At 42.3% G+C, this 27510-nt stretch overlaps 1 protein-coding gene across 5 annotated transcripts in view; it reads left to right on the forward strand.

The window, feature by feature from the left end:
* Positions 1-27510, forward strand: part of EDAR (ectodysplasin A receptor) — a 75191-nt gene that overhangs the window by 13887 nt on the left and 33794 nt on the right. The window contains exon 1 of one of the 5 annotated variants that reach the window (XM_068137448.1): positions 22687-22745. The exons of the other annotated variants lie outside the window; for them this stretch is intronic. The gene's annotated coding sequence lies outside the window, so the exon portion shown is untranslated. Of the gene's footprint in view, positions 1-22686; positions 22746-27510 lie in introns of those variants that run through there. 5 annotated transcript variants of the gene reach the window in all.

The following is a 27510-nucleotide window of genomic DNA, read 5'->3' on the forward strand; positions in this document are numbered from 1 at the left end:
CCCAGGTCTCTGCACAGCGTGACATTTTAGACAAGCTATAAAAGAAGTGTAGTTCTTCAGTTGCTGTCATGTACTCAATAGTTGTGTCTTCCAGAAATTCTGTTTCTGTAACCCTTTACTTACTTCAAGCAGTCATGGAAACAGGTATTTTGCTTTTATAAGGGCTTTACTATACAGTACATTGGTATGGCTACAAAATTTGATTTTTCTGCTGCTTACAAAGGACAACACCTTTAGTCAGGCTAAGCCCTAGACCAGGGCTTGAGGGACACTAAGGAACCACCTGTACCAGACAGGCTGTCCTCAACTCTTGGAAAGGTGTAGGTGTTACAGGAGGCAGGAAGAGGATCTTCTCCAAGCACTGAAAAGCCAAAAACATGACTGTGTTGTTACATTTCACTTTACAAGATGATCTTAACATTACCCATACCTGTGCAGGCAGAGGCTGATGATGCAGGATGTTACATCACCCTAATGGCAATGGGCCCCAAACAGGTGAGGGTGAATAGCCTGGGATTTTGCTCCAGGTGGGATGATTCTGATACAAAGGCAGCATGTGCCCAGTGTGCCTTTGTCACCTTCAGTTTGTAGGGAACTTGAACATCTATGGAGAAAGGCTGCATGAAAGGAACAGGCAGATCAGAAGGTCAGGCTTGTAGCACATATGAAGGTTGGAGCAGAGGATGTCCAAATCCTATTTGGGCTCCCAGGTATACGAAGAACAGCAAAAACATGAGCAGTGGCTGTGGAAATAACATGTGATGCAGGTGGGAGGAAGGGGTACCTGCGGCTGTGCACCAACATGGCAATGAGTAACAGAGTGAGGAAAGGCAGTAAGAAGAGTTATCGGCACTACTAAGTGCATGTGTTGCAGAAGATGCTCAATTAATCTGAGGCAAAGGACTGAATGGAGACAAAAATAGCAAACATTTGGAGGATGGAGATAAAGGTGTCATTCTGTGAGGGTTGGAGAAGGAATTACTGGGGAATCCAGGCATTTGCTGCTTAATTCGTTACTTGGCCTTCTCATTAGGCCAGGAGGCCCTGGTAGTGCCTGTAGCTGTTTCTTGAAAGTTGCAAATTATTTTTAACAGGCAGGCAGCAATGGAGTGAGTGCCTAGAGCCATGTATTTCTGTTTCACTCTCCTGTGGCTCGTTGTGAAACAGGGCAGGTTGAACCGGCCTTGCTTCTGCTCTTTTTTTTTTTTTTTTTTTTTTTTCCAAAGCTGTGCTCCAGTTATTGCATTCAGCTTTGGGTTCAAGCAGCATTTTGTGACGTGCTGTCAAGAACTGAAGTGTCAGAATGAAATACTGAATGCTATTTCCTCAGCTGCTCAGTGTCGGAAATTATGGTGGCTCCAGGCTAAGTGTCCACAACAGATTCCTGTGATTGCTGCGTGGAGCCATGCTCCATTTTTCAATACATTGGTCACAGAAAATTATTTCTCTGAGAACCTCCTGCTGGCATCAGATAGAAGACATCATGCCCCATGGAATAAAACAAAACAACTGACAAACAAACAATAAAACACCCACAGAAAAACGTATAAATGGTAAATCTTTCACATGTGAAAACAGAACAGGATACCTGTGGCTAAACTGAGATTGATGCTGCAGCTTCACAGGCACTTGTGTCAGTTGCGTGTAGATGTTTCTCCTTCCATCCTAGTGGGTGTATGTTGAACATGTTGTACAGGCTCTTTTCCTGCAAACTTAACTTGCTTTATTCAGATTTGGAATGGCATGAGGTTTAGTGCTAGCTGGGACATGCAAGTACCCGGAGTCCTGGAAAGGCTGATAATTTGCATTCTTAATAAAGCACAATTTAAAATCCTAAATATAGAAAGTGTTCTATAACTGAAACGGATTGAATCAGCTCCTTTTTCCCAGATTACAACATCTCAAACATCTCTGTGAGCTCAGAAATTTTGGAAGAAGTCTTGTAAAAGCTTGACTCTGAACTACCAATACTGTCACTTTTCTGCCTTCTTTTCTTTACCAGTGTGCTTTCAGCCTATCTCCTTACAGATGTTTTTGAGTGCCATGGATTAGTGCAGTGCTATTCCAAATGCCACGGAAAATTTTCACCCTGTAAAATGTTCCTTAAGTGGTTCTGCACCACAAATGTCATCCTTACACTGAAACTTGTATCGAGCTTTTGAGTCATACAGTGATACAGACAATAAATAACTTGGCAAATTGCCAGGTGTTACTCTGACTTTGTGACAGACATTTTCTTCCCCTGCCACTTCAAAGCCTTTCATAATTAGTGCAACACCTGCTAATGCTAGAGTTTCAGCAGCCTGAGCTCTGAGATACTCAGTTGTGTTTCTCTACATCCTAACACACTCCGGAGCATTTTCTTCAATCCCTGTTTGCTTCATAGATCTCAGTGTTCTGTGGCTTTGCCTCCCATCAGAAAGGTTCAGTGTAAAATTAAATCCTCTCTACCGAGGGGGCTCTTCCAGAGGAATTTAAGAGCCACAGCTCTGACCACAGTTTGTTTAGGAAAAGGATAGTTATGTCTCAAATGAGGAGAACAGGCTTGTCTTAGTATAGAGACAATATGAGCTAAGCCACAGTCCTTCAAAAACCTCCTTTTAGTCTTTCACAAGCAGTTAGCATGCCACTACTTCACTGTCATTGATGGCGGCTTAGACAGCTTGCCTGGTGCCTGTCCCACAGCCAGGCTGCCAAAGGCAAGGGGAGGCTGTACCGAAATACAGGTGCCTGTGCAGGCAGCCAGACCCATTTCATGCTTTCACCCCAGACTGTTGCCGGCTTCCCTGAGCACACTCCCACGCACTCCTTCGTGTGTCTGTTTTTCTTTCCACCCACTACCTGTATCAGGCGTTTGATTTTTCTTTCTTCTTTCTTCTTTCCTCTATTTTTTTTTTTTTCACCTCAAAGTGATAGCAATTCCTGCTGCATTTATCTTCGATGATGTGGTCGTTGTAAGATGAAGTACCTGCAGCAGCCAGTCTGTGGTTGATTTGAACGCAGGCGAGTCTCAACAATGAGCTGAACAGAGAGCGTCAGATATAAATCTTGTCTTCAAACAGCCAGGGTGCATTCCAGACTTCAGAGACACCTCTTTGTGTGGAAGGTTGGGGGTTTATTTATGCCTCCTATTTCTTGTTCTTGGACCTGGAAGAGGATAAAAGTGGTGGGGTGTGTGCATTCGTTTAGGCTGATAATGAGAGTGGGGCTCACGGGCATAGCAATTTGGCAGCCTTTTCACTTCCTGTAACAGTTTTTAAAAAATCATCCAAGGGCTGCTTAAAGACAAACAATTTTTGTTTAACTACTGATGGTTCATTTTCTGAACAACCATGCAATTAATCTTATTTGTATTAAAGAGGCAGGCTGGTTTTTGTAAGCTTTTCTGAGCTATAATTAATGAAGATCAAAAATGCTACAGAGACATAATATTTAACTTTTCATAGGTGTGACTACACAACATCTGCAGCAATTAGAGAAGCAAAAGAAAAAGGCACTGTGTTGGTTTTTTCCTTCAAAGTGCCTTTGTTCAGCCTCTTTCCTGCGCACAGCTCTTCAGTGCTCTAACTGTGAACACAGCTTTTGGTGAGAATGCTAATCGATACCAAAACCACAGGGGTTTGGATTTTTTTCATTGTATTGGGAAATGAGCACACAGTTCAAATATTATATCAGCTAGGCTAAACTTCTGAGCCCATGAAGTTAAGTGCAGAACTAATGTGCTGTACCTTGAAGGGGCAGACCCAAACAAGAGTTTATTGCTAGCACAGAAGTTTTCAAGCAAATGTATGTGTGTTTTAAAACTTCAAAAGCATCACAGCAGTTTCAGGATTTTACATATAAAAAATCCTGGATGTCTTTGCCACTAGGAATTCTGTAGCACAGATTATCTTCTAATTGTGCTGCTTAAAAAAATAATTAGTGCATAATAAGGAGTATCTTATTTACCTCTGGATGATTAAGTGAAAAACAGCTCTGGATTGTATCACTTGAAGACATATGACAAGGAACCTGTATAGTTTTTCTTTGGCACTAGTTGTCTCCCGCTCCACCAACCTTTCAGCTACTCCTCTAGCAAAAGGAAAATCTGGTTTTCACTGGCCTGAAATCCAAATACGAATGGCTCCAAGTGTGCCATTTGGATTCACAAAACAACAACATTTACGTACAAGCAACGGGCTCATGATTTCATTATGCCTGGGGTTTAATACACATGCCATTTTCCTAAAGTTTTGCAAAGAGAAGCTAAAGCTACATTATTCCTTTTAGTATCAGAACTCTTCCAGCATTGTTAAAGTAAAATTAGCTCTGTCATCTGTGATATCTGGGATGAGTCTGATCTCAAACATGGTTTGAGGAACAAGCTATCCTGATATGGTACCAAAGCAAACAGAGGCACCGTCTGGTGTGTGCTAGACCACCTCAAGAATGAAAAAGGAATCAATCAATCTTTGTCCTTTCATTGTGGGATGCAAGTGTCACCTGGGAAGTGATATACAAAGAAGATACAACCCAGGGGTGCCCACCATACCATGGCTGTACTCTAGAAAAGTTTGTTATCTGATGCTGATTCTCTTTCTCCCGTAACAATAAACTGTGTTTATAGTAACTGCTGTAGCAGCAGCCTGCACCCCAGCTCTTCCTTCCTAGGGAGAGAGCAGTCAGTTGCCCTTGTGACCAGAGCATCCTGGTGTTTTACCCAAGCTTGATGCCTGAAGATACATAGATTTGGTTCAGAGAAATGTTTGCAAAACTGAATCATGGAAAGTTGCACATGTTAATTGCATCATATTTATTTCTGTTTACTTTGTGACTCATAACTTTCCTAAGTATATACAAGTAAAAAAAGTCTGGTGATTTCTTATATTTAAGTAAAATGTCATCCACAATATTCTAGAGACACCTGGTCTCTAAACTTGCCCTCAATCCCTTTCAAGGTCAAAATCCAAGAAGTTGTTTACAGGATGTCAGGATAATGATGTATGAGTGTTTTCCTCAGAGTGGGACCAAGGGTTTGGCTTTATGCAGATACTGGCTGCAACAGGGTGGCACAGTGCTGGCTTGGGGGTGTTGGGACAGTTAGCAGCAATGTGCTACCTAAATCCTAACAAAAACATACACAAGTAAATGTCAACACTTCAGCTTTTTGTCTTAATTGCAAAACTTTTGTACATAAATCCCCACACTTCCAGTACCCAAATCTGTATGTTCTTTGAGTAATATCCAAGGTTTTACATTTTAACAGAGATGAACCCCTCCCACAGTCTTCCCAGTTACTCATCTTCCCAAGCACTTTCATCTTTTTATCTTTCAGACTGTAAGATCTTTGAGGAAGAGACAGTCTTTATTTGTGTACTGTACAACAACCAGTGTATTTAACACTAAACTCAACTGTTTGCCTACACTATAAAATAGTTGCCAAGCAGTGTGGTTTAAGAGAGTGTCAAGGGTGTTAATTTCTAACAATTAAAAAGGGAGTGAGAAACAGTATGGACATACTTCAGCTATTGCTCAAACCAAAATGATGGTACCCCCAAGTATAGCATTGATCAATACACAGTTGAGGATGCCTACTGCATATGGTAGATTCCTAACTTGAATATAAAGATTATCACTTTATAACATTCTAGCAGGGTTTCAAAATTATGTCAATGCTTTAATATCACAAATATGAGCTGATTATTAACTCTTAAAGACTTTAAAGTTAAAACAGAATACCAATTAAAATGGCTGAGGGAGAAGATCAAAGCAGGGGTTTTCTTGAGCTCTAGCTCCAAAAATACTGAACCTCCAAAAAGCCAGTTTACTCTATATTTAAAAAAATTATTATCATAAACTTTCAATGCCTTGTACAGCTTACCCTTGTGTTTCCAAAGAAGCCTGTAAACCAGATCTGGCCTGTGACACCAGTGAACAAATAATATGAGAATTACTTCAACACACACTGCAACTGGTCCGTGGTGAGTCAGTGCTGGGGGGAAACTTCAACCAATCACATTTGATAAAGAAATTGCACCTAACCAGCAATGTAAAGTAATTTTTTTTCAACCCTTCTTGCAGTGACTAGAGGTTTAATCCTAAACTTTGTCCAAACCTTCAGCACAGTATTATCATAATGAGGAAGATCAGAGGGAATTTCAGAACAACCGACCCCTTCTTTTAATAAAAACTTGTTTCTCTCTGTGGCCATGACAAAGTGAGTTTAAAGTATAGCTGTATCTGAGGCAGGTCACAAGTTTGTCTCTTACAGTGGTATTACACTGGTGAGGATTAACATACACTATTTCTTGTGAGGAATAATCATATTTCGAAGTCCAGCAGAGAATTACACCTCCTGCAAGCCTTCATGCCCTTCACCCTAAATTTCCAGGACTGTCTGTCTGCATTATATTGAATCTGAAAAAAACAAATTTGAGTATATGGTGGTAATTATCTGTAATAAAGAAGTGTTTGTGAAAGATGCTGACTTTACCTTGCACTTGAAGCTAGGGGATATGACATAAGAGCTTTCTTAAGACAATGTTCCTGATGTAACTGAGCTTTGGAGAGCCTGTGTTCTTGGTAACTGCCATCAGAAATAGGAGCAGGGCTGTCAAACCAGGGATTTAATATCTTTTTAGTCTGCCTAATGGTTCAGAGGGAGATGTACAAGGGATGAAGTCTGGTATATCTGAGGACTGTCTGTACATTGGTCTTAGTGCCTTAAACGTGTAAAGATAAGGACTGGCCTTGTCAGCCCCATGTTCGCCATCGCAGTGTTGCCCAGGCCACTTTCACAAAGGAGTGTGCATTAATCTTTATAAAAGTTACACGTAGAAAGGTTCAGTCTTTTCAGCAAGTAATTTGTTCATACACACAGGCAAACCCCGCCACCACTGTTTCTAAGCAACTGAAAGCATTTATAAGTTCAGTTCTAATTCAGAAAAGAGTTTTAGATGATAAAATTGGGAGATTGTTTTGCAAAATAGAAACTGAATCATATGTAGGATTTGCAAAGTGAAACAGTTTATAGCCTTGCAGTACTTTACCTGAGAAAATACATATTTATTTTAATAGAAGCTAAAATATTCCCCAAACCCATAACACATTTAGCCAGGTCTTCTTCACTGTTTCACCCCATCTGAACAAAGTCTTCAGTTTGACCAGTAATTCTCCCTGGAAGTATCTCCTCTGGTCATGATAGGAAAGCACTAGGTGTCCTGGAAGCACAGACTGCCAGGCTTGGATCAACACCAGTGAGTCATCCTTATCTGCAAAGGAGCCATGCTTAATTCAAAGCCTGAGCAAAATTTCCCCTCCCACAGGAAAGAATTGCTTGACTTAGTGGCATCCATTCCTTCCTAAATGGAAAGCTACTTTTGTTTTCTCACACCAAAGTAATAAGTAAGGGGGAAAGCAGCCCTAATCACACCATCATAGTTTTAGGACTTCAAGTGTAGTAATTCCAGTGTTTGGAGTCTGAGACACAGAACAAGACAGCTGAGAGTGCTGAGGTGACTCACGCAGTGTCCCTGCCAAAGAGCCCTGTGAGGTGTCCTGTGGAGGGTCTCTGAGCCCCTCAGGTGCCTGAACAAAAGGATGAACCGTAGAATATTGCCTACCTGCTCACTGAAACTGTGCCTGGAGGGAAATTATGGGCTTCCTCAGGATTACTGCTCAATGCCATAATGTATGGTTAATTATAGGTCATTAAAAGAAGCAGCCCCACAGAGATCTTAAGCTACTAGAATTAAGTGGAGATGTTACTCCTGGGATATTATTCCCACAGGCCAAAGTATAATTACAGTGGTGTTCTATGTTTCCTCACAAAAAAAAAGGAAAAATAATTAAATGAGCAAAGTCTATGGCTTTAAATTAATCCTTTTGTCAAGAAGTGACTTAGACACAGTGTTTCACCTTCTGCTTCCTCCTTGTAATGCTATTGGGGAAAAGTTTCACGTTTGAATCTTTGTACAGTACAGAATAAAGGACCTGAGTAGGTACAGCCTGGCAAGCTTGATCATGCAAGCTTGGGTACCTTCTTTGAAATCACCAGAACATCTGATCCTGTACACCAACCAACCGACCAAACAAGCCCTGTGCTATCCAATGCTCCTCCAGAACAGCTGAGGGAGTTGTTCCCTCTATGTATAAGAACAAATTCTTGAAGCAAGTCAAATGTCTCCTTTGTTTGTAATGGGAGTCTAGAAAGACAGTTAGTTGCATCTAGCCACTTTAAGGCGGCTACAAAAATACAACTCTTTGCACACATCATAGTGATGGCCAAAAAACAGTTTTCCGCAAGTTTTCTGTAATTGATCTCTCCCCAAAAGATGAACTATATGAGGAAAAGACTGAGAAAAATGATCTCTCCAATATCCAAGAAGGTGAGAAGACATTTTGCCTTCTATATCGCTTATTCAGGCAAAGTGACAGGAAGACGGATGGAGTTTGAAAGCTTGGAGCTGACATGGAAATGTCTCTTGCTGGTGTGCTCAATTTTCTGACTTGAAAATAAAAATGGACAGAGTATGACACAGTTAAGAGTGTTTGCAGGCTCTGCTTTGGGAATAGGCAGTAGCAGAGAGGAAGAATTAACTTTCAGAACTGAGGAGCATGCCTTTACCTGTTTACAGATGTGTCTGCCTGGGATATTTACGAAGTCAGGGTACTGTTTAGAGGTTTCTATGAGTTTACTCAGGATGTCACCAAAGCATGGAAGACCAAAGTTTGCATGTGTCCAACGCATTGTGCTGTTCTATTGAGAAACAGCATGCAGTTGATGAGAGGTCATTGAAAGAGAGGGAAGACAATAGATAGGACTGTATTTTCACTCTTGTTCATGTAATGACTTCAGTCCCAAAACACATGGAAGGATTATACTCAAGGAAATTAAAATTTTGCATAAGAAGAGATTTGTTTGTACCAGCATGCTACTGGCTTCATTACACAGGGTAGAAAACATAGCAATACTTTCCATTCCCATTTGGACTGTGCAAATTTGGAGCATGTGAGCAGGGGGGCAGTGCTGTAAGTGTTGCAGAAAACTATCAGCCAGTGAAGCATAGTTACAAAAACAGCTCTGCAATATGCAACATGAAAGTGGCTCAGATATTTAATTTAGAAAGATCAGTAGGACTTTAGTTGCATGGCCACACTGCAGGGAGAGAGAGAGTCCCTTGTGGCCCTGTGCTCCCCAAACTCTACCTTGACAAAGGCCCTTTTCCCAAGCACCAAGGATCCTTCCCTAACCATGGTTTAAATAGGATGCCTGTTAACCAATCTTAAATAGCACTGTCAGCAGCTTGACACTTCAAAGTTCTTGCTTGGTTTCTAGCTGGGTGTCAGCACCCTGAAGGAAGGATGCCCACATCACTTGGCACATAAGCCTGTATCTCTGTTTGTCTCACCTCCTTTAATCAGTGCAAACCTGCCCATTTGGTGAAGCCCACGATATCTCCTAGTACCATGTCTGCTGACCACATGCCACACATGCAATAGCCTTTGCAAACACAATTAATTGTCTCTGAGATGTACAGTAGCCTGGGTAGTAACTCCATCTTTAGCAGAGAATATCCATTTCCTGAGATGCAGGTATAGGGGAACAAGGAATAATGGATGTGGGCACTTTAATTACCAAGCCAGGCAGATTATTACACAACTATTCCAACCCTTCAGTTCTCTGAACACATTTAAAGGATGAAAGTGAATGATTCTTGAGCAAAAGAGGGATGTAGTCATAACCTAATATCCTAGCCCTAGAGTAAGCTGACTATTGCTCTTGAAGCTTGTTACCTTTCCAAAGATTTGAATTTGTGTGACAGGATGCTAGATGTTTTGCCCATATGGTCTGTCAAATCTGTCACAGTGACAAGGAAATATTGTGCTCTCCTCCTTCCCACTGAAATTCCTTGAATACCTGGTGCCAGCGGTTCAGCTGGTAATGCAAAGAGGGATAAAAGCAGACAGCCTTGTCTAGAAGAAGTGACTTTTCAAATGGGCTGTGACAGGCTCCCTTCATCTTTCTGTAACCTGTCATTTTGATGCAAGCAACAGACTACAAATAAGCCCTTTGCTACAGTAAAGGCTACAACGGTTTTCATATTTTCACTAATGGTGGCAGTAATATACTTAATTGTTAATGTGATAGTGACTATTCCATTACTTGAAATATTTAGAGTGTTGTGTTTCAGGCTCTGAGCTGGCATTTAGCTATTTTCAAGAGCATTTTAAGATTTCTGATCAGGGTGCTAAGCACAGGTTTTTGTTGGGGAAGGTAGATAGGGACAATATACAGCTACTCCCTTTGAGCTCAGTGGACGCAAACTAGTTTTATCTATGTGATCCTCTTTTATTAATTCTGTCAACAACCATATTGAATACCCTCTTTGTGTGTCATGGCTCAAATCCAGATGCAGCCAGGATAATTGAGAACTTCACTGCAGACTTCAGTGGGATTTCACCTGTGCAGCTGTGCCAGATGCTCCACCTGTGGGAGGGAGCAGTCTTGTTCTTCCCTGAACCCAGGTTCTTCCTTTGAAGCACGGCTGTTTAGGCAACTTTTGTCCTCACAGGTGTCTCATCCACTCCTAGTCTAAGGACCACGGTCTCTATGCCCTGCAGGTTTGGAGGCAGTGACCTTCATGGCCATCCTACCCTACCAGATGCAAGTGGGTGCAGGGACTGTATACAGAGATGCAGCTGTGTTCCTCAATGCCTCCCAATAAACACTGCCAGAGATGGCAAGTTTTAGATCTCTGATACAACAGAAAAGGGTAAAAAAAGTCTACCTGGAAAACAAGACAGGTCTGACTGAGTCTGTTTTACTTAGAGCAAGTAAACACCCTGCAAGGTGTGACCAGAAGTTACTGCATGCACACCATAGAGTTAGCACAGCAGAAGAAATATATCCCTGTGGCAACAATGGCCTCAGCACAGAGACTGATGGATGCCTTGGGCTTTTCCTCTCCTGGCTTAGCCCCAGCACGTACTAAAGTAGTCTGAGGGCTTTTTTAACTTGCAGCCAAATAAGGACTCCAATGGACCACTGAGGTTCACAGGCAGGGTATAGGAAGTTACAGGTTTTCTAAGTTGTTTGAATTATCTACGGCAACTTCCCAGACTGATCCATAGGAACATAATTAAAGTCTACTCAGCCACACATGAGCTGACCCTTCTGAGACAGGTCCAAGGCTCTACAAAAATAAGTATGTTTGCATAAGAGAGCAAATGTTTCCCATATTTGCTGCTTCCAAACCAATCTACAGTCATCAGTCTATCATGGGAATTACTCTGTGTTTCAGCCCCTCCCTTTAGAGCATGCCCCTAACACAGCCTGACAAATTTTGCTAGACTGTCTACTGGTTCAGGCCACAGTCCAACCTCTGTTGCTGCACTGTGCTTTCAGGATAGCCTCTGTTTTCTGCAAGATGACTTAATGGATAACCATCAGCAGCATGAGGCCAAGAACAGAACAGGAGCAGGGCTGCACCATGGGGCTGGCACACTGTGTTTGATTACCTAAATTATGCATCAGAGGTCTGCCTATGCCTCCTATAGGTTAGAAAAGTAACATTAGTCCTTTCTGTCATTCTAGAACAGTTTCTAATATACCTATGGATAGGTGTTGTCTTTCTTAGTGAGGGGAGACTCCTGTTTTCCACCTGCAGCAGTTTTGTACTCATACATCTCAGACTGAGTTGCAGATACAAGCACTGCCAACATGCAGGACTTAAGCACAGGATGTCAGCAGTAAGCATGTTAAGCATGAGTGAATAATTACATTTGTGGTCCTCGCACTGCTTGCATGGCTACATGATGTAACACTTAGGCTGTTCCAGATTTTATTCATGCTGTATATTGTCAGTTAAGTAAGCAAACAGAGAACACTTTAATATTTTAATAACACTTCTTCCCTTTGGAAGAAATCTTAAAGGTTTGATGTGCTTTAACTTTGTGGGTTTAATTCATTCCCCTACTCTGCTTCCTTTCCCAAACTCCCCCAAAGTTTATAAGCCTTTAGTGTTACTTTAGCTTCTTGCTTTTGTATTCATCACAATCTATGAAAATCAGAGCTGACATGATGACAAAAGTTGTCACATTGAAAACATTGTTTACTTGGCTTGAACAGTTATTTTTATAGTCTCTCCAGAGAAAGTTTCTTATTCCATTTTGCCAGAGATATTCAACAAGTTTAACAAGAAGCTTGGCATTTCCTCTTCCAAAAAATTGTTCAAATGATATTTTCCAGCAACAGACTAATTGGCAACATCTTGCTTCACAGAGGCACACATCCTTCTGCATCAGAATTTCTCAATAGATTTGCACCTGGACTTTGGGGATCAGCAGTTTGGCATAGTACCACACAGCCACATCTCACCTAGGAGGCTCACTGATCAATCCCCAAAATTCAGTTTTGTCTAAATGAGGGATAAAAACCCTGCCAGCTCAAGGCAAGAATGATTCTTCATGCAAAGACTGAGATTTCTCCAGTGTTTTGTGCTGTATATTTTACATACTCAATCTCTTGGCAATTTAATTTCCCCCAAGGCTTTCATATTGTTCTAAGGGAAACAACAGCTAAGATCTTTTCCAGACCAGTGGAATGAGGCATCGTGTTTGACAGGAAAGGCCTAAAATTTACGCTGTACTTTTCCCATGCTTAAACTTGAACATACCAAACTTGCTTCTCCAAGAGAGGAGAAGTGCCTCATTATTTCTGTCCACTGAGACTACAGTCACCTGTGTGATCTGGGATCATCTGTGGCTGGTGTTGATATCTGTAGACATTTAACCTGGAGCCTGGGTATTTTTGACCAATGAGGAATACCTATCCCCTTGAAATTACTTGCTTATATATAATACTTACCACAAATCAGGGCTAGGTAGATTCACTAGCACCGTGAAATACTTTACAATATATGGCTTTGGCTTCCAGAAATTGTGTACCCATTTTCAAGATCTCTACAGCAATCACTGCTAGATGCCTATAAGGCTGCAAAACAGTACTTCTAGGTATAGCCGATTGGTGAAAATCAATGTGGTTTGCAATCGACACTGTAGTTAAGGTAGGAGGAAGTCAGGAGACGTGGTAATCCAGTGTCAGCAGCGATGATTTCATGGTGGTCAAGAGATCTTGCCACAAAAAAAGGAGCCAAGTGCTGCATCCTAGAAATACATTTATAGATCATGAAAAAAAAAATATATAAATGTCAAGATCACCACCACCATCTGACCTAATGCTACAGTAGGCAAAAACATAGCTAGAGAAGGCTAGCGGCTGGCTGTCCTGCCAGCTACCAGGAGCAAAGAAAGCTGTTTATAAAGGGAAAGGGGGAAAAAACCCTTGTTATTCTACAAAGTCACATCTATTCTGTTTCCAATTTGTATAACATTTTAAGTTTTAAGGAGTAAACAATCTGTTTCTGCTTCTGGCTCTTCAAACAGCTGTTCAATTTACCTTCCTCAGCTTTAAGAGGGTGGGTTTACTGTGTGTTTTGCCTTGCCTCCTGCCTCCTCCCAGTGGATGGGCACTGAGCTGTGTGCCAGCAGCAGCAGCACCAGCTGCTCCCAAGCCCACACCACTGCCTGGGAGCACTGGAGCACCCAGCATTAGCATTGTAGCCTGTTCAGGCTGTTCATCTTGATAAGCCAACCATGCCCTATCTGAGCCATCCTGCTACTCTCCCCACTGCTGTAAACATCTATCACTTCATAGATCACACATCATCTGTGGAGGCATCACTTTGCTAGGCACAAGTTTTTTCTGCAACTTGTCCTGCAGAAGAAACAAACATGGTTTTAATGTAAAATGTACCTAACTAAAATATACCAAGCCAATCTGGGAAGTAGATCTCACAATCTGTCCTGTTCAGGAGGAGACATTACCCTGCTAACTAACTCTGAGGAGTACCCCAAGGTCCTCCAGAAAGTGTTGAAGGAGTTATTACCAGTATAAGCTACTTTACTGTGAGCTGATCCAGCCAAAGAACAGATTTCCTCCATTTCAGATGAATCTATCAGACTAGATCTGCCTTTGATGTACATACAAGCTTTCTATTCCAGTTAAACTCAAAATTATGTGGTCCCATCCCAACAGATAGGATTGAGAATAGCCAACAGATCAGATAACAGTCTTACCCTGTCCTGTATTGCTCCAAAAGCTAGCACTAAGCAGTGGCTCACTCCTGTGTTAGTATAGGGAGAGCTTTGACTTGTTTGTTAGACTCCTTTCAAAGCAGACACCTTCCTCTGGTGCAAACTCAATCAAGTGTTACCACATCTGAAAGGCATTCCAGTCTATTTTTAATACACTGTCTTTTGGGGAGACTAAAAGAGAAAAGGTAAAAAGCTAGAAGTACATATTTTCATGATCAGACTCTTTTCTCCTCAGGGCTTGATATTACCACAACCTGTAAGGTCATAGAACCATAGAATGCTAGGTTGGAAGGAATCTCAAGGATCATCTGGTCCAACCTTTCTTGGTGAAAACACAGTCTAGGTAAGATGGCCAAGTACTCTGTCCAGCCAAATCTTTAAACTGTCCAATGCTGAGGACTACGTCACTTCCTTGGGGAGGTTATTCCAATGGCTGATAGTCCTTGTGAAAATTTTTCCTTTTGTGTCTAATTAGAATCTCCCCAGGAGTAACTTGTATCCATTATCCCTTGTCTTTTCTATGTAGCTCATGAAAAGGAAGTCTCCATCTTCTTCATAGCCAGCCTGTAAGCATTGGAACTAGGTGATAAGGTCTCTCTTAAGTCTTCTTTTCTCAAGGCTGAATGCAGGTGGGGTCTTTTAAAACTTCACCATATCTAGCAAGGTGGGGTAATGAAGGGAAAGTTTTAGAATTTGTATGAAATGGAAGCTTCCCATGTTTCTTCTAAGTTGTTCATCTTACATGTACAGAGGAGCTGACTCTGTCAGAGCCATCACTGCTTTATATAAAACAAAGCTTCTGAGAAGTCCACCGTCTCCATGAAAAAGCCAGACTTCAGTCTTCCATACAGAAAAAAATATAGTCAACACTAAGGCATTGCAGGTGTACTCCAAAAAGTCTAGATCTAAGCTTCACTGTACCATCTCTAGGCTCCATGCATTACATATAACTTTGCTTAGCTTTTTGCTTTTATGCTTCAGGAAGGCAATTAAACACAACTAATAGCTTCCATTTTTCTACAGGCCATGTAAGAAATTAACAACTTAAATTTACCATGGTTGATCAAAAAATAATTGAATGTCTGCAATGTATATATGCTGAGGCCTTTAGTTCTGTGTTGTTTTATAAAAACAGATGTTATCTATTAAAGCATCCTCCACTAGTCTGAGCTCAGCATTGGCAGTCAAGTGACATGCAAGATGCTCAGAATGGTTGATGGACAAAGGGGAGTAGTTTCTTTGCTCTGTTTAAAACAGAACTCTTGCCAACCTTCACAACTGGATTGCCTCCTGACCACGCAAGTGTGTTTGCTTGTAACACATTCAGCCCTCAAAAAGAGTCCTTAGAATTTGAGGATGAAAGCAGATTTTTGTAACAGAAATATTGCAAAGATGTTCTGCCAGCAAAATCTTTTTCAGCAACTTGAGCATCCAACTCAAAATAGCAGCTCACGATGCTGCAGTTATTACTTTCATCCAGCATCACAGTAAAAAGATTTGAGCTGGCATGGCTCAGCATTTCTGCAGGAGATACGATGACAGCTTTCTGAGGGTGCAGATTGCTTTTGTTCTCCACAAGAAAACACTCTTACCATGGCAGTCTCAACATCTCCTTCACCAACCTGGCAAAGCAAAGAGCATGGAGAATCGGAATGTGTTGCTATGGCATCTCCAGCAAAACAACAAATTTGGTAGAGCCAAATGAGAATCCCAGGGCAGTTGTTATGCACAAAAGGAGCATATTTGCTAGCACATAAATATCAACACTGCAAAACAGATAAAAGTGTAAGATATTTTGTCACATATTGGCTGAAATGCCAGCAGAGATTCTAGAGAAGGAAGGAGAAGAGCAAGTAAAAAAACTTACCAGTTTGAATATGTAGTAGCTTAATAGATGAGATTTAGAGTCTCTAGTAGCTGACCATGGGACCTTTATTCTCTCAACCAGGAATGTATGAAAAGGAGTGTATAAGCTCTTCAATGAAATGTTCTATCCATGATGGCTGAGGCCTTCATAAAAATATTCTGTTCTGGTTTAGCCTTCCACCTCAAGAAAGATGGAGGGTAAGTTGGGGAAAAATCCAGGTAGAAGCACCAATAGCCAGTGCTCTAGAAATCATAGCTTAATGGTGCAAGGCTGGATCATAGAATCATAGAATGGCTTCGTTTGGAAGGGACCTTAGAGATCATCTACTCCAACATCCCTGCCATGGGCAGGAACTGGGTGAGTTAGAGTTGTTTTGCATAAAATACAATTAAGTCAAGATACAAAGTCAGACTCAAATAGGAGATGACTGTAGAGCAGAAGGAAATAATCTATTCTTCACATCTGTGGTGAGTAAGATGACAGCAGCATCAAGTGAATGAAGAGACATGTAGGTTAGACTTTAAGATAAATTGCCTAATATCAAGAACAGCTAAACACTGGAATAAATAGATGAGGGAAAATTGTATAATCTCCATCACTAGGGGTTTCCAAGACCCAGTTAGATAAACATTTTTTGGGTTGGCAGAGAATGATTTTGTCTTAGCATCAAACAGAAGGGTAGATTAGATAATTTCCTGAGGTCTCATCCTCAAGATGCCCTTTTTATTTTTTTTTTCTGATGACTGAATTATTTGATAACTGTCAGTATAAGCATAGATCTCAGAATCACCTTTTTTTTCCTGACAAGATGAATTTTACTGTACTGGTAAACTGAACTGGCAAAGGACTATACAGTTCTCTGTTAAATCTAATGGCTTCATAACCTGATGCTTTTGTTCTAGGTGTATCTTAGAGGTACAGAGAATTTAATTAAAGTATAGCTGAGAAGATGGAAAAAGTCTTGATTTAATTAGACCAATTTAAAGTAGATCTGAGATTTGTTTTGATATAAGCTTTATTCTGTTAATGTTACCTTGTCATCAAAATCACTCCTTCAAAACTAGGGAGTTGAATTATAGGAAAAAATATCCATGCTGGCCTTGCAAAATTATTTTTGAAGTTAAAATACTTGACCACAAAGGTTGTGCATATAGACACCAACTAGAAAGCTGTCAGGTGTGATAGGAATTAAATATAGTGAGAATTAAATTTTTTCCCCATATTTAGTAATAAACTGCATGAAGGAATAAGATGAAGATGTAATATCCAAACCAGTAAGCATCTAGGATCCAAGTTTTACAATAAAGGTCCATGTGAACGACAGAAGTGTTTGCAATATCATCTGAACTGCAGTCAAATGTAATCCAAACTGAGCCTCCTATTGTTGCAATTTTGGTGAGTTATGAGGTGCTAAGAAATTGAATTGACAATTGATTTTACTTGAATATACAGCTGTAAGTTATTATTCTTCTTTCATCTAATCCTGATAAATGTGAATTATCCATTAATTACCAAAAATTATTTTTAATCTTTTTAGAATCATCTTAGTTTTTATCAACTCTACTTTCTGACTTGCACTTCTGCCCACAAGCTGAGTGGAGTGGCATACCACCAACCAGACATGCAACATACCTCCTCTGTCAGGACCTTCTGCAGTGTTTCCCAAAAGCCCATCTCTCCTTTCAAGACCCTGACTTACACAACTTTGTCCTTCATACCATAGTGTATCAGCTGCATGGGACCTAGTAAGGCCATTTCTTTGACTGCCTCTTCAGCCTTCTCCTCCTGCTTCAAACTTTTCTTCCTTATAAGGTCCATATGTGTTCCACCAACCTGTGGCAAAGTAAATCTGTGTTCTTGGCTGCAAAGCTCTTGGATAAAACCACCCATGGCATGTCCAGCCCTGGGAAAACAAAACAAAAGAAAAAAACCAACCAAACAAAAAACCTCACCAAAACCAAGCCACAAAGCAAAGCAAAACAAAACAAAGCCCGTAAAACACAGTGAGAAACTCATCCTCCACATGCTCCAAAATTCAGGGACTGATGAGTCAGCAGGAACTTCCAGCAAGTTCTACCTCTTCCTAGCCTAGAGGAATCCTAAATAAGTCTAACATTGCCCAGCTTTGCTCCAAATCTTGTTTAAATGTACCAACACAGGGACAAATGCAGTGACCTGGACTAGCTCAGTCATCAGACATGGGTGCAGTCCTGCACACATATTGAGTAGATATTTTATATTCCTCTACAACCTGAAACAACACAAGAGAAGCACCCACTTCCGCCCAGGGGGTACAGCTGTACAACTGCAAAAAAACACTATAAGGGCTCCAGAGAGAGCAAAGTAAGGCCCAGGGAGAGAGGATTTATCCTAGCACAGGAAACGAGTTGAAGACAGCACTCTCCCCAGGCACATGTCCCAGTTTAACGCAGAAACAGGCTCCTCTCAGCTGAGCAGTTCCTCCTCATGTAATGCTCAGGGTGAAGGGTTCCCTCAGAAGGGCACTACTTGCCCAAGTGCCTTCTCTGCTGTTGTGTGAGTCTTGTGTTTCACCTATGGTAGCTGCTCTGTGTGCATGTACTCCTCAACTATCCAGCTCTTGGGTTCAGGCCAGAATACCTATAGGTCTTCACTCAGGGTGGTGTGTTAATGAAGTTTTGTCCTATCATCTACTTCTTCACTCTAATTCTTGTCACCATCTGAAGGCCCTTTGCATGGTGCTGCAGAATAGCTGTCTTCTGCCAAAGGGCAGCAGTCTTCTCTTCTTCAAGGAGTCTTCAAGTAGAAGCTTAAGCCTCATCACAGGATGGTTTAAGATTCATCCCATTCCCTATCCCACTACTCAGCATAGGATAGGTCCAGTTCTGCTACCTGAAGTCTTGGCAATCCATGTCCCTCCCTTACATTGGGAGGATCAATGCATTGTGCTTGCCTCCAAGCCTGGAGGACCTGTGCCAGGACTCTGGAGTCATGTCATGGTTGGAACTAGATGATCCTTGTGGTCCATTCCAACCCTGAATAAAACTATGAAACTATGAACCCAGGCTCTACCAGGTCACTGTCCCCATAGCTTGCCATGGAGTCACCAGCACACAAAACCCCACCAAAGGGCAGCCATAGTCTGTGTTTGACTCTGCTATCTTCCAGTTATGTCAGTTTGCCATTCCAGTTCTCACCCTCAAGCCTAACCTAGGGCTCCCAATCTGGATGCCAGCCCTCTATGCCTCCTTCAGCTCCATGCTTAGGTTGTTTTCTTGGTTCCTGCTTCCACTCAGCTTCATTAATCCTCCTCAGCTGCCCACCACTCTTCATTTCTCTTCTAACCAGAGAATATGGAGCCTGTGTATATGAACTCTGGTATATAGGTGTGGCAGCAACTTATGGTGTTTAATGCTTAGGCAGTGCGTGGAATAATTAAGGGGCCAAATGGATTCCTCCCACAGCTTGGCTGCCCCAGGAGAGTGGGGATGTGCATACATTACCCCTGCAATCCTGCACACAGTGTTCTGACACCACACAGCTCCTGTTTTCATGTCATTCCAAGCAGCCTTTGACGGATACAGGTCTGCAGCATGCAGACAGGACCTTTGCCATGTCAAAATGCCTCCAAGCAGCAACCACCCATGTTGGCAGGCTATTAAGTTTCTATAGAATTTTGACAAGCCTCCAGATGAACATCAAACCATCCTAAATCTCCTGAGGGGCTAAGAATTAAAAAGAAAAGAAAAAAAAAAAAGACCCAAGAAAACAACAAACTCCAAACTGACTTCACATGTCATTAGTGCCTCCAGCTTTGTAGCTAATTTAGAATCTGTTGATCCTGATGCCAATAAATAGTTTACTTTTACACTACCTTTGTACTCGGACTTCATTGCATTCTCAGGTTAGTGTTGGTTGTTTACCTAGCAAGTCAGTAATCTCTGAGCACATATAAGAGAGATATTCATCATATATAGATGCCTGTGCATTTTTGTTCCATTAAGCAAAACCTATCATGGTAGCTAAATATTTCTCTGGGAGTGCTTGCTTTCTCCAGAGGAGGAAATGAGTGCAGAAAGAACATATGTGCTAACGCACTGCCCCCCAGTGGAGTCGGGGTCTGGTTTAGGAGACAGAGCTTTGCAAGCCTTCACTTGTAGGCTGCTTAAAGAGGCATGAGGTACTCATGGGATGTGTGTTAAAGCAGAACAAGTTAACCATTGGTAAGGCAGTGTTCAATCCGCTCAAATGCATTTTATGGAGAGGATAATTTGCATCCAATTTTAAATATGCAGTGTTAAATAGTGCTGTCTCAGAGTACTTCCTTTGTCTGCTAGTACTGCAGTCAAAGGGAGTAGAAGGTCTTTGCCTGCTTCTGGATGACACTTGACATTTCAAAATTGTTAAGGGGAGCTATAGGAAGTTCTCATTTTTAAAGTATAGCCAAATGCAAATTTCTCAAGAATGATGAGATGTTACACAACTACTAATGGAGCCAGAAGGAGCTGCATTTATTCACAGATTCACAGATTGCATTGCAACCCTCAAAGTTCATCTTGTCCAACCCCCCCCTGCAGTCAGCAGGGACACCTCCATCTACATCAGGCTGCCCAGGGCTACATTGTCGGATCTTGAATGTATCCAGGGATGGAGCCCCAGCCATACCCCTGGGCAACCAGTTCCAGCATTTTACCACTCTCATTGTGAGAAACTTCTTCCTTATGTCCAACCTACATTTACCCTTCTCCAGTTTCACGCCATTGCCCCTCATCCTATTGCTACAAGCCCTTCAAAACAGTCCTTCCCCAGCCTTCCTGTAGGTCTGCTTCAGATATTGAAATGTAACTATAAAGTGTCCCCAGAGCCTTCTCTTCTCCAGGATGAACAGTCCCAATTCTTTCAGCCTGTCTTCATAGGAGAGGGGCTCCAGCCCTATAGTCATCTTTTTAGCCTTCCTCTGGACCCAGTCCAGCAGGTCTAGGTCTCTCTTGTGTTGGAGACTCCAGAGCTGGACAGTACCCAGGTGAGGTCTCACCAGATGAGAGCAGAGGGACACCTCTCGACCTGCTGGCTACATTTCTTTTGGTGCAGCCCAGGATGCAACTGTCCTTCTGGGCTGCAAGTGCACATTGTTGATTCATGTCTAGTTTCTCATCCACTGCAACATCCCTCATCATACAGTAAGAACATGTATCATATTCTGATTTGTACCAGAAAATATTTTGTTTACTTGAACAGATTAAATATTTCTGGAGGTAACTTTAAACCACATTTTTTTTCCACTGCTGCATTTCCTTCTCTCATTGCTTTTTTCAGGCTTCCTAGGACTGTCATTGGTTCCCAGAGGTCTCTCTCTTGTTTTATTTTTCCTACAGCAACACACAATATTATAGAAACTGTGGTGTGGTTCACAATTGCAATCACTATTTTTTCATGTCTAAAGACCACGAGGATGATCAGAGGGCTGGAGCACCTCTCCTATGAAGACAGACTGAAGGAGTTGGGGCTGTACAGTCTGCAGAAGAGAAGGCTCCGAGGTGACCTTATTGTGGCCTTCCAGTATCTGAAGGGGGCCTACAGGAAGGCTGGGGAGGGACTTCTCAGGATCTCAGGTAGTGATAGGACTAGGGGGAATGGAATGAAGCTGGAGGTGGGGAGATTCAGGCTGGATGTGAGGAGGAAGTTCTTCACCATGGGAGTGGTGAAACCCTGGAATGGGTTGTCCAGGGAGGTGGTTGAGGCCCTGTGCCTGGAGGTATTTAAGACCAGGCTGGATGAGGCTCTGGCCAGCCTGATCTAGTGTGGGGTGTCCCTGTCCATGGCAGGGGGGTTGGAACTAGATGATCCTTGTGGTCCCTTCCAACCCTGATTGATACTATGATACTATGATACTACGATACTATGATACTATGATACTATGATCAAGCAGTAACTTCAGATTAAAACATGCACACAACTTTAACATGTAGGTGGTAGAAAGCAAGACCATCATGTTCACCATTGTTTCAATTCTTTTCTGGGGTTATCCTCATCATTTTTCTCACAGTGCTATGCCACCGTTCCGCCATATCATCTCTGTGTCAGGACAGGGTAATGCTTCTGAAGCCAGATCATATTTTCTTGTGCTTGTGTCACTGGAATGGGATGAGCCAACAAATGTGTATACAGAAAAATATCTTCTTCTGCTTACAGCATAGTCGAGTTTCAGCATCATAAAAGGCTTCTGAATCAGTCAAATGAGCAGTCTATGGAGGGGCCTATAGGGAAGAAATGTAAAGCCAATATAAAATACAGTCTATTTGAAGAGATCATATAAGATGGGCTTAGCAGCAGTATTCAAGGCAGAAGCAGGCAGCAGGCCTTCCTAGGTCAGGGGGAGACAGTCATGAACACCCTTGTAGTGTGTGGAAAAAGTCTTGTCTTGCACAGCAAAAGCAGGAGTATAGCTTAATTCTCTGAACACCCTTCAGTTTTGCCTTCCAGGACATTAGCTTACCAGCCTGATTTCCCCCCTCTGCCAATGCTTTCCAGGGAGCTTGCTGTCAGACCAGCAGGAGTGGCAAAGCCTGACCCTTAGCAATTGCAGGGTGAACAGCACTGTGTGCAATTGTTTCTATTTACCCCAGTTCCCAGGCTTCAGGCATCCAGGCTGAGATGCCAGAAGAATCCATGGGACATGGACCCATTCCTGCCCTAGGGCACCCATCCTGGTAGGAGACTTGATCAGTTACCTTCAGCAAGCAGCCCCTGGACACCACTCAAGGTATGGGCTACCAAGGTACTTCCTATCTGCTCAGCCTCTGCAAGCTCCTCTCCCTTACGGGATACCTCTCACAATTGGTTGGACCTACATTCATTCATCTTTCCTATGCTTTGCCATGCTGCATGCCTCATGTGGCTTCTGCCATTCACTATGGGGCTTGCAGGGGTGGGGGAGTTGTTTTTTGTAACTGTTTTGGCTGGTGACACTTTAATCCTGAAAATATTCTCCTCTCCCCATCTACACCCAGGGGCAATAGCATCAGTTGTATTGTTAGTGGGTTTTGCACAAGAAATGTGGCTGTCTTCTGTAAAATCGTAGAAGAAATAGAGACATTTCACAAATTAGATGTGCAATAAAATATGACCTTGGTAGGTAATACTGGGCTTCTAAGTTATCCTTAACAGGAAGTTTTAATTCCTAAACAGAGCAGGTGCCATGCACTGCCTGGACTTCTGCAGAGCAGTTGATGCTAATACACATAAGCAACACCGGAGAGGTCCAAAGGTAAAACAGGAGCAAACAGAGAGCTATGAATAGGTCGTGTCAGAAGAGCAATTACTGAACTCCTGCCAGGCTCCCAGTCTCTCAAAACCGGTTTTAAGTGCCCCAGGCTGCGAGTTGCAAATTGGCTCAGTGCACCAAGCCGGAAGGTGTATCTGTGCTGTAGTGGCTGAGTGCAGTCAGAAGGTTACTACTTCATGGAAAGGAGATCAAATGGTAACTCAGTCAGATCTTGTGTGGCACTGCTGGTGGTGGTGTCTCAGACTTCTCAGGGTGTGCTTGATAGTCATGGTGGAGGTTGGAGAATTAGCATGGAGAGAGAAATTATGCCTTTTATTGGACCAGCTGATAGGCCTATTAAAAATAAACCTCTCAGGCCTAATTCCTTCAGCAGGCACAGAAAACAGCAGCAAAAGAAGCCATGCTAACTGCAAATTAGAAGCAATCAGTCTTGGATCAATCTTTCTATGCTAATCAATCCCACCACATGAGAGAAAAAGGTGGTTAATGCCTGTGGAGCATGGGGGGGTGTTACCTGGGAGTGAAGTGACAGCCTGTAAACTCCCACAGAGAAAAAAAAAAGGAGTAAGGGAAGAAAAAAAGAAAAAAAGTCATTAGCACCTGTGCTGTATTTTTAAATACATGATTACATTTCTGGTATTTTGTAATTAACCCAAGTTAATGGCAAGCTCTTGCCTTGCACATTTCCAGCCCAGAGGATAACCAGTTTTTAAAACTAGCTTGCTCCCTTGAAAGGCTCAGCTTGACATTGCCTACTAAGGGCTTATCAGATAAGGTACCACTATGCTTAATGTGTTCCTTAATTAGGAATGTAAACACAGTCATTAAAAAAAAGAGGGCCTCAGAGAAATTATGAAGAGATTTTGTGATTGTTGACTCAAAAGAGAAAGTACTCCAACAGAGAAAGCCATTTCTTCCTCCTTCCCTAGGAGGGCAGACAACCTACTTTCTAATTGTAATCCTATGTGGCACATTAATTGTAATCCTGTGTGGGACATTACCTGAGATTTGAGACACCCAGGATGACACAGAGATGTGAAGGACAGTCATCCTCTCTTTACAGTGCATGGGAATAGACAGATGTGTTTGGGTACACATGCCTGCCTGTAAACATGCAATTTCTACAGGCAGCTATTAGCCAAGGTGGTGGTTGTCTCTCCTCTCACTTGTACGCCTGGTGGTTGGCATAAATAGCAGACCCAGCAGGTTGTAGCTTGCAACTATCCACAGATATGGGAGGTTTGGTTGCTCAGGCACATTCTTCCACCTGGCATTGAACTGAGAGATGCATTTTGGCCTGTAAGCCACAATCTCTTGCTTTCCACCTGGGGGAACTGGTGCCCGTGAGATGGGTGGGTGAATGTGGCACACAGAGCAGTTGCTCCCATGTACCACCCTACATCCTTTCTGCTTGTGGAACAGGGGCCCACAGGCCCTGGCTACTGCCGCGGGTGTTCCATGCCATGACCATCAGCTGCTCCTCCCCTCAGCCACCCCCCTGGCATGATGCCCACGTGCTGTGTGGTCCCTGTTCCAAATGGAGAGCTTCCTCTCCCCATGCTTCCTCTTCTTGCTCTCCCCAACAATGGTGGCCCAGGCAGCTTGGGATGTACTTTTGACTTTAAATGTGGCCAGCCCTTAGTTTACAAAAATAATAAATTCCTTTCAAACAGAGTATTGTAAAAAGTAGAATAATAAAAAACCTAATATTTGTTGGCAATGTCCACATCCCTTTGTCTGTAAGACAGAAGCCTGTTGACAAACAAGAGGTTTTTCTGGAATCTAAAACCAATTACCAAAGTATAAATGTCTCCCACCTAATACTGACTTCATTACATTTGCTAAACACAGTGAAAGTGCTACACTGTTGCTTAATGCACATAATGTACAAGGAAAGAAAATTTGTGACCAGGACCCTCTCGATGGCATCCTCCTCCATGCACTGACCTGCTCAGGGTCAGATTCACCCTCTGAAGGTACCACTGTGCTGCACTGCAGCCCCTTGTGCAGCATTCCTGATGCTTATTCACTGTGCCTGTAAGATGAGGAAATTCAGATGTTTTTGTGTAAATCATGGAAGAAGCAGAACTGTGTGTTGACCTCTCCAACAATTTTCCGGCTTTTAGCTGAGAAATGCAAATGTGCTGCAGAGCTAAGAGCAGGCATTATTTATTGATGGTCACCCTAGAGTTTCTATTCTATTTTCAATTTCAATAAATTCTGTTGATGGTCACTGTAGGATTTCACCTCAGTTTCTTCCTACAAAGTATTTCTAAATTTCTCCACCTCTGTCCTGTCCATCAACTGTTACTGTATTAAAAAGATGTTAGACTCCTCACAGTGCTAAAAAATTCTCTGCCTCTCAAATACTCTGAGATTTGAAGGCACTTGGCAACTCAGAGGGTCAGTCCCCAAGAAATAGAAGGAAAGTGTGAGCTCGAATACTTACCAATCTTCATAATGCAAGCCTAGATTCAGACTGTTCTTATTAATTGGGCGTCATCTAGAGAAAAAACGTTAGAAAAAACATCATCATTGCTTCAGTGGTTTGTATTTTCCTAATAAGCTTTTAATTTTCTGCTCCAAATGTAAAGTAATACTTGTCTTAGGAACTAAGGAGAGCTTCCGAATCTAAAATGAGTTGTTTTCATGCCAGCAATGTTTACCGCACTCCTGGAAGCAAAATGCCCAAAACTAATCTCCTCTCTCTCAGGTGGCAGGCAGGAGGGGAAACTTCCTCAGTACCTGTGATGGATAAAGCACCAAGCTGATAGACAAGCTGGTAGACAATGAACAACTGTACTGTAGTTCATAAGTTCTTGCCCTAGAATTATTAGGCTAGGGAGACTAACATGGCCATTTGCAGTTTTTTGTGGTGATGTTAACATCCATCTTCCAACTGTTTCCATGGAAAAACTTGACTGCCCGCCAGCATCTGCAAGCTGTCAGCTTAGCAAGCTCAACTAGGCAGTGGAGCAGGAGCTCTCCAGTGAGAAATGGGGTGCAGCCCTGATGCACCTCCAGCAGGCTTCTCCCAACCCACCTCTATTGCAAAAGTTTCTTGAAAGAAAAGCTCAAACCCTCCTAAAGCAAACAAGTAAGCCAGAAAACCAGAAGAAACAACATGACAGATGTTGCAGGAGGGGCTAAAAATAACAGGGAAGTCCTCCTGTAAATCTCCTTAGAAAAATGAGGTTGGAGAGATGGATGGCAAGCCTTTCCCACTGAGGAGAATCCTCATGGGGATTGGCCAAAAGAAGTCAAGATGTTCTTCCCCATTACAAATAGGAGGTTTCTAATGATTTGTTGTTGTTGTTGTTGTTGTTATGTGTTACAACACATCCCAGGTTATTTATTTATATATTTGTTTTAATTATAGAACACAAAAGAGATCATGTCTTTGCCTACAGGTTAGGGCAGTCTTTTGACTGGGGAGCTACAACATCCTGCTTATATTTTTGCTCTAATGAGTATTTTCTTGTTTGTATAAAGCAGCACCAACCACAGCAGCCTCCATGGCAGGAGGTTGTGAGTGTCTTTTCCCTACAACATCACTTCTCCACCAAAGTATCAGTCTTTCTAGCAGGAGCATTACTGAAGTTGCAATGGCAGGTTGTGGAATCAACAAATTACCAGTTCTCTGCCCAAAAGGCTGCTCCTTATTCATTGCCCTGTCATCTTCCCAAGTGGCTTGGGTAACTGGGACAGCAAGGAAGGAGGTTTGCCTGCCAGCCATATGCCCTTGGAGGACTTTGGGGTGGAGATGGAGACCACCGCGATCCTCTGGCAGATCTGGCCTGGCAAAGCTGGATTTTGGAGGGATGGTGCTGGCAGATAAGATCAACATCAGCCTAGAGGGAGGCCTAATTGGAGCTATGCTAGTAGCAAGGGAGCCAGAGGGGTAGCATCAGCTGGATGCAGGTGCCCTGGAGCCAGACAAGGAGACTCCAAGATCCCCTTTGTAAATACATTTTTTAGTGCCTCCATTTCTGCAGAAGTGCATGCCAGACATGCAAAGTGTATTGAAAAGAGCCTTTTCTTTTTTCTTTCTTTTTCTTTGTTCCTGCACTGTAGGCTCTTTTTTTTTGTTTGTTTTGTTCCCTGAAAACCTTTTCAGAAAGTTGATAGCCTGTCTACATGAGAGCCAACACATCTCTTTATGTAAGGTGATAAAGCAGATTCCAATACAGGCTTCCAGATGTGGTGTCCAAATAAGTGAGTCGGTAATAGACAGATAGCTCTT

This window comes from Melanerpes formicivorus, unplaced genomic scaffold (assembly GCF_026170545.1).
Source record: "Melanerpes formicivorus ecotype bairdi unplaced genomic scaffold, bMelFor1.0.p_v2 SCAF_1, whole genome shotgun sequence".
NCBI classification, from domain to species: Eukaryota; Metazoa; Chordata; class Aves; order Piciformes; family Picidae; genus Melanerpes; species Melanerpes formicivorus.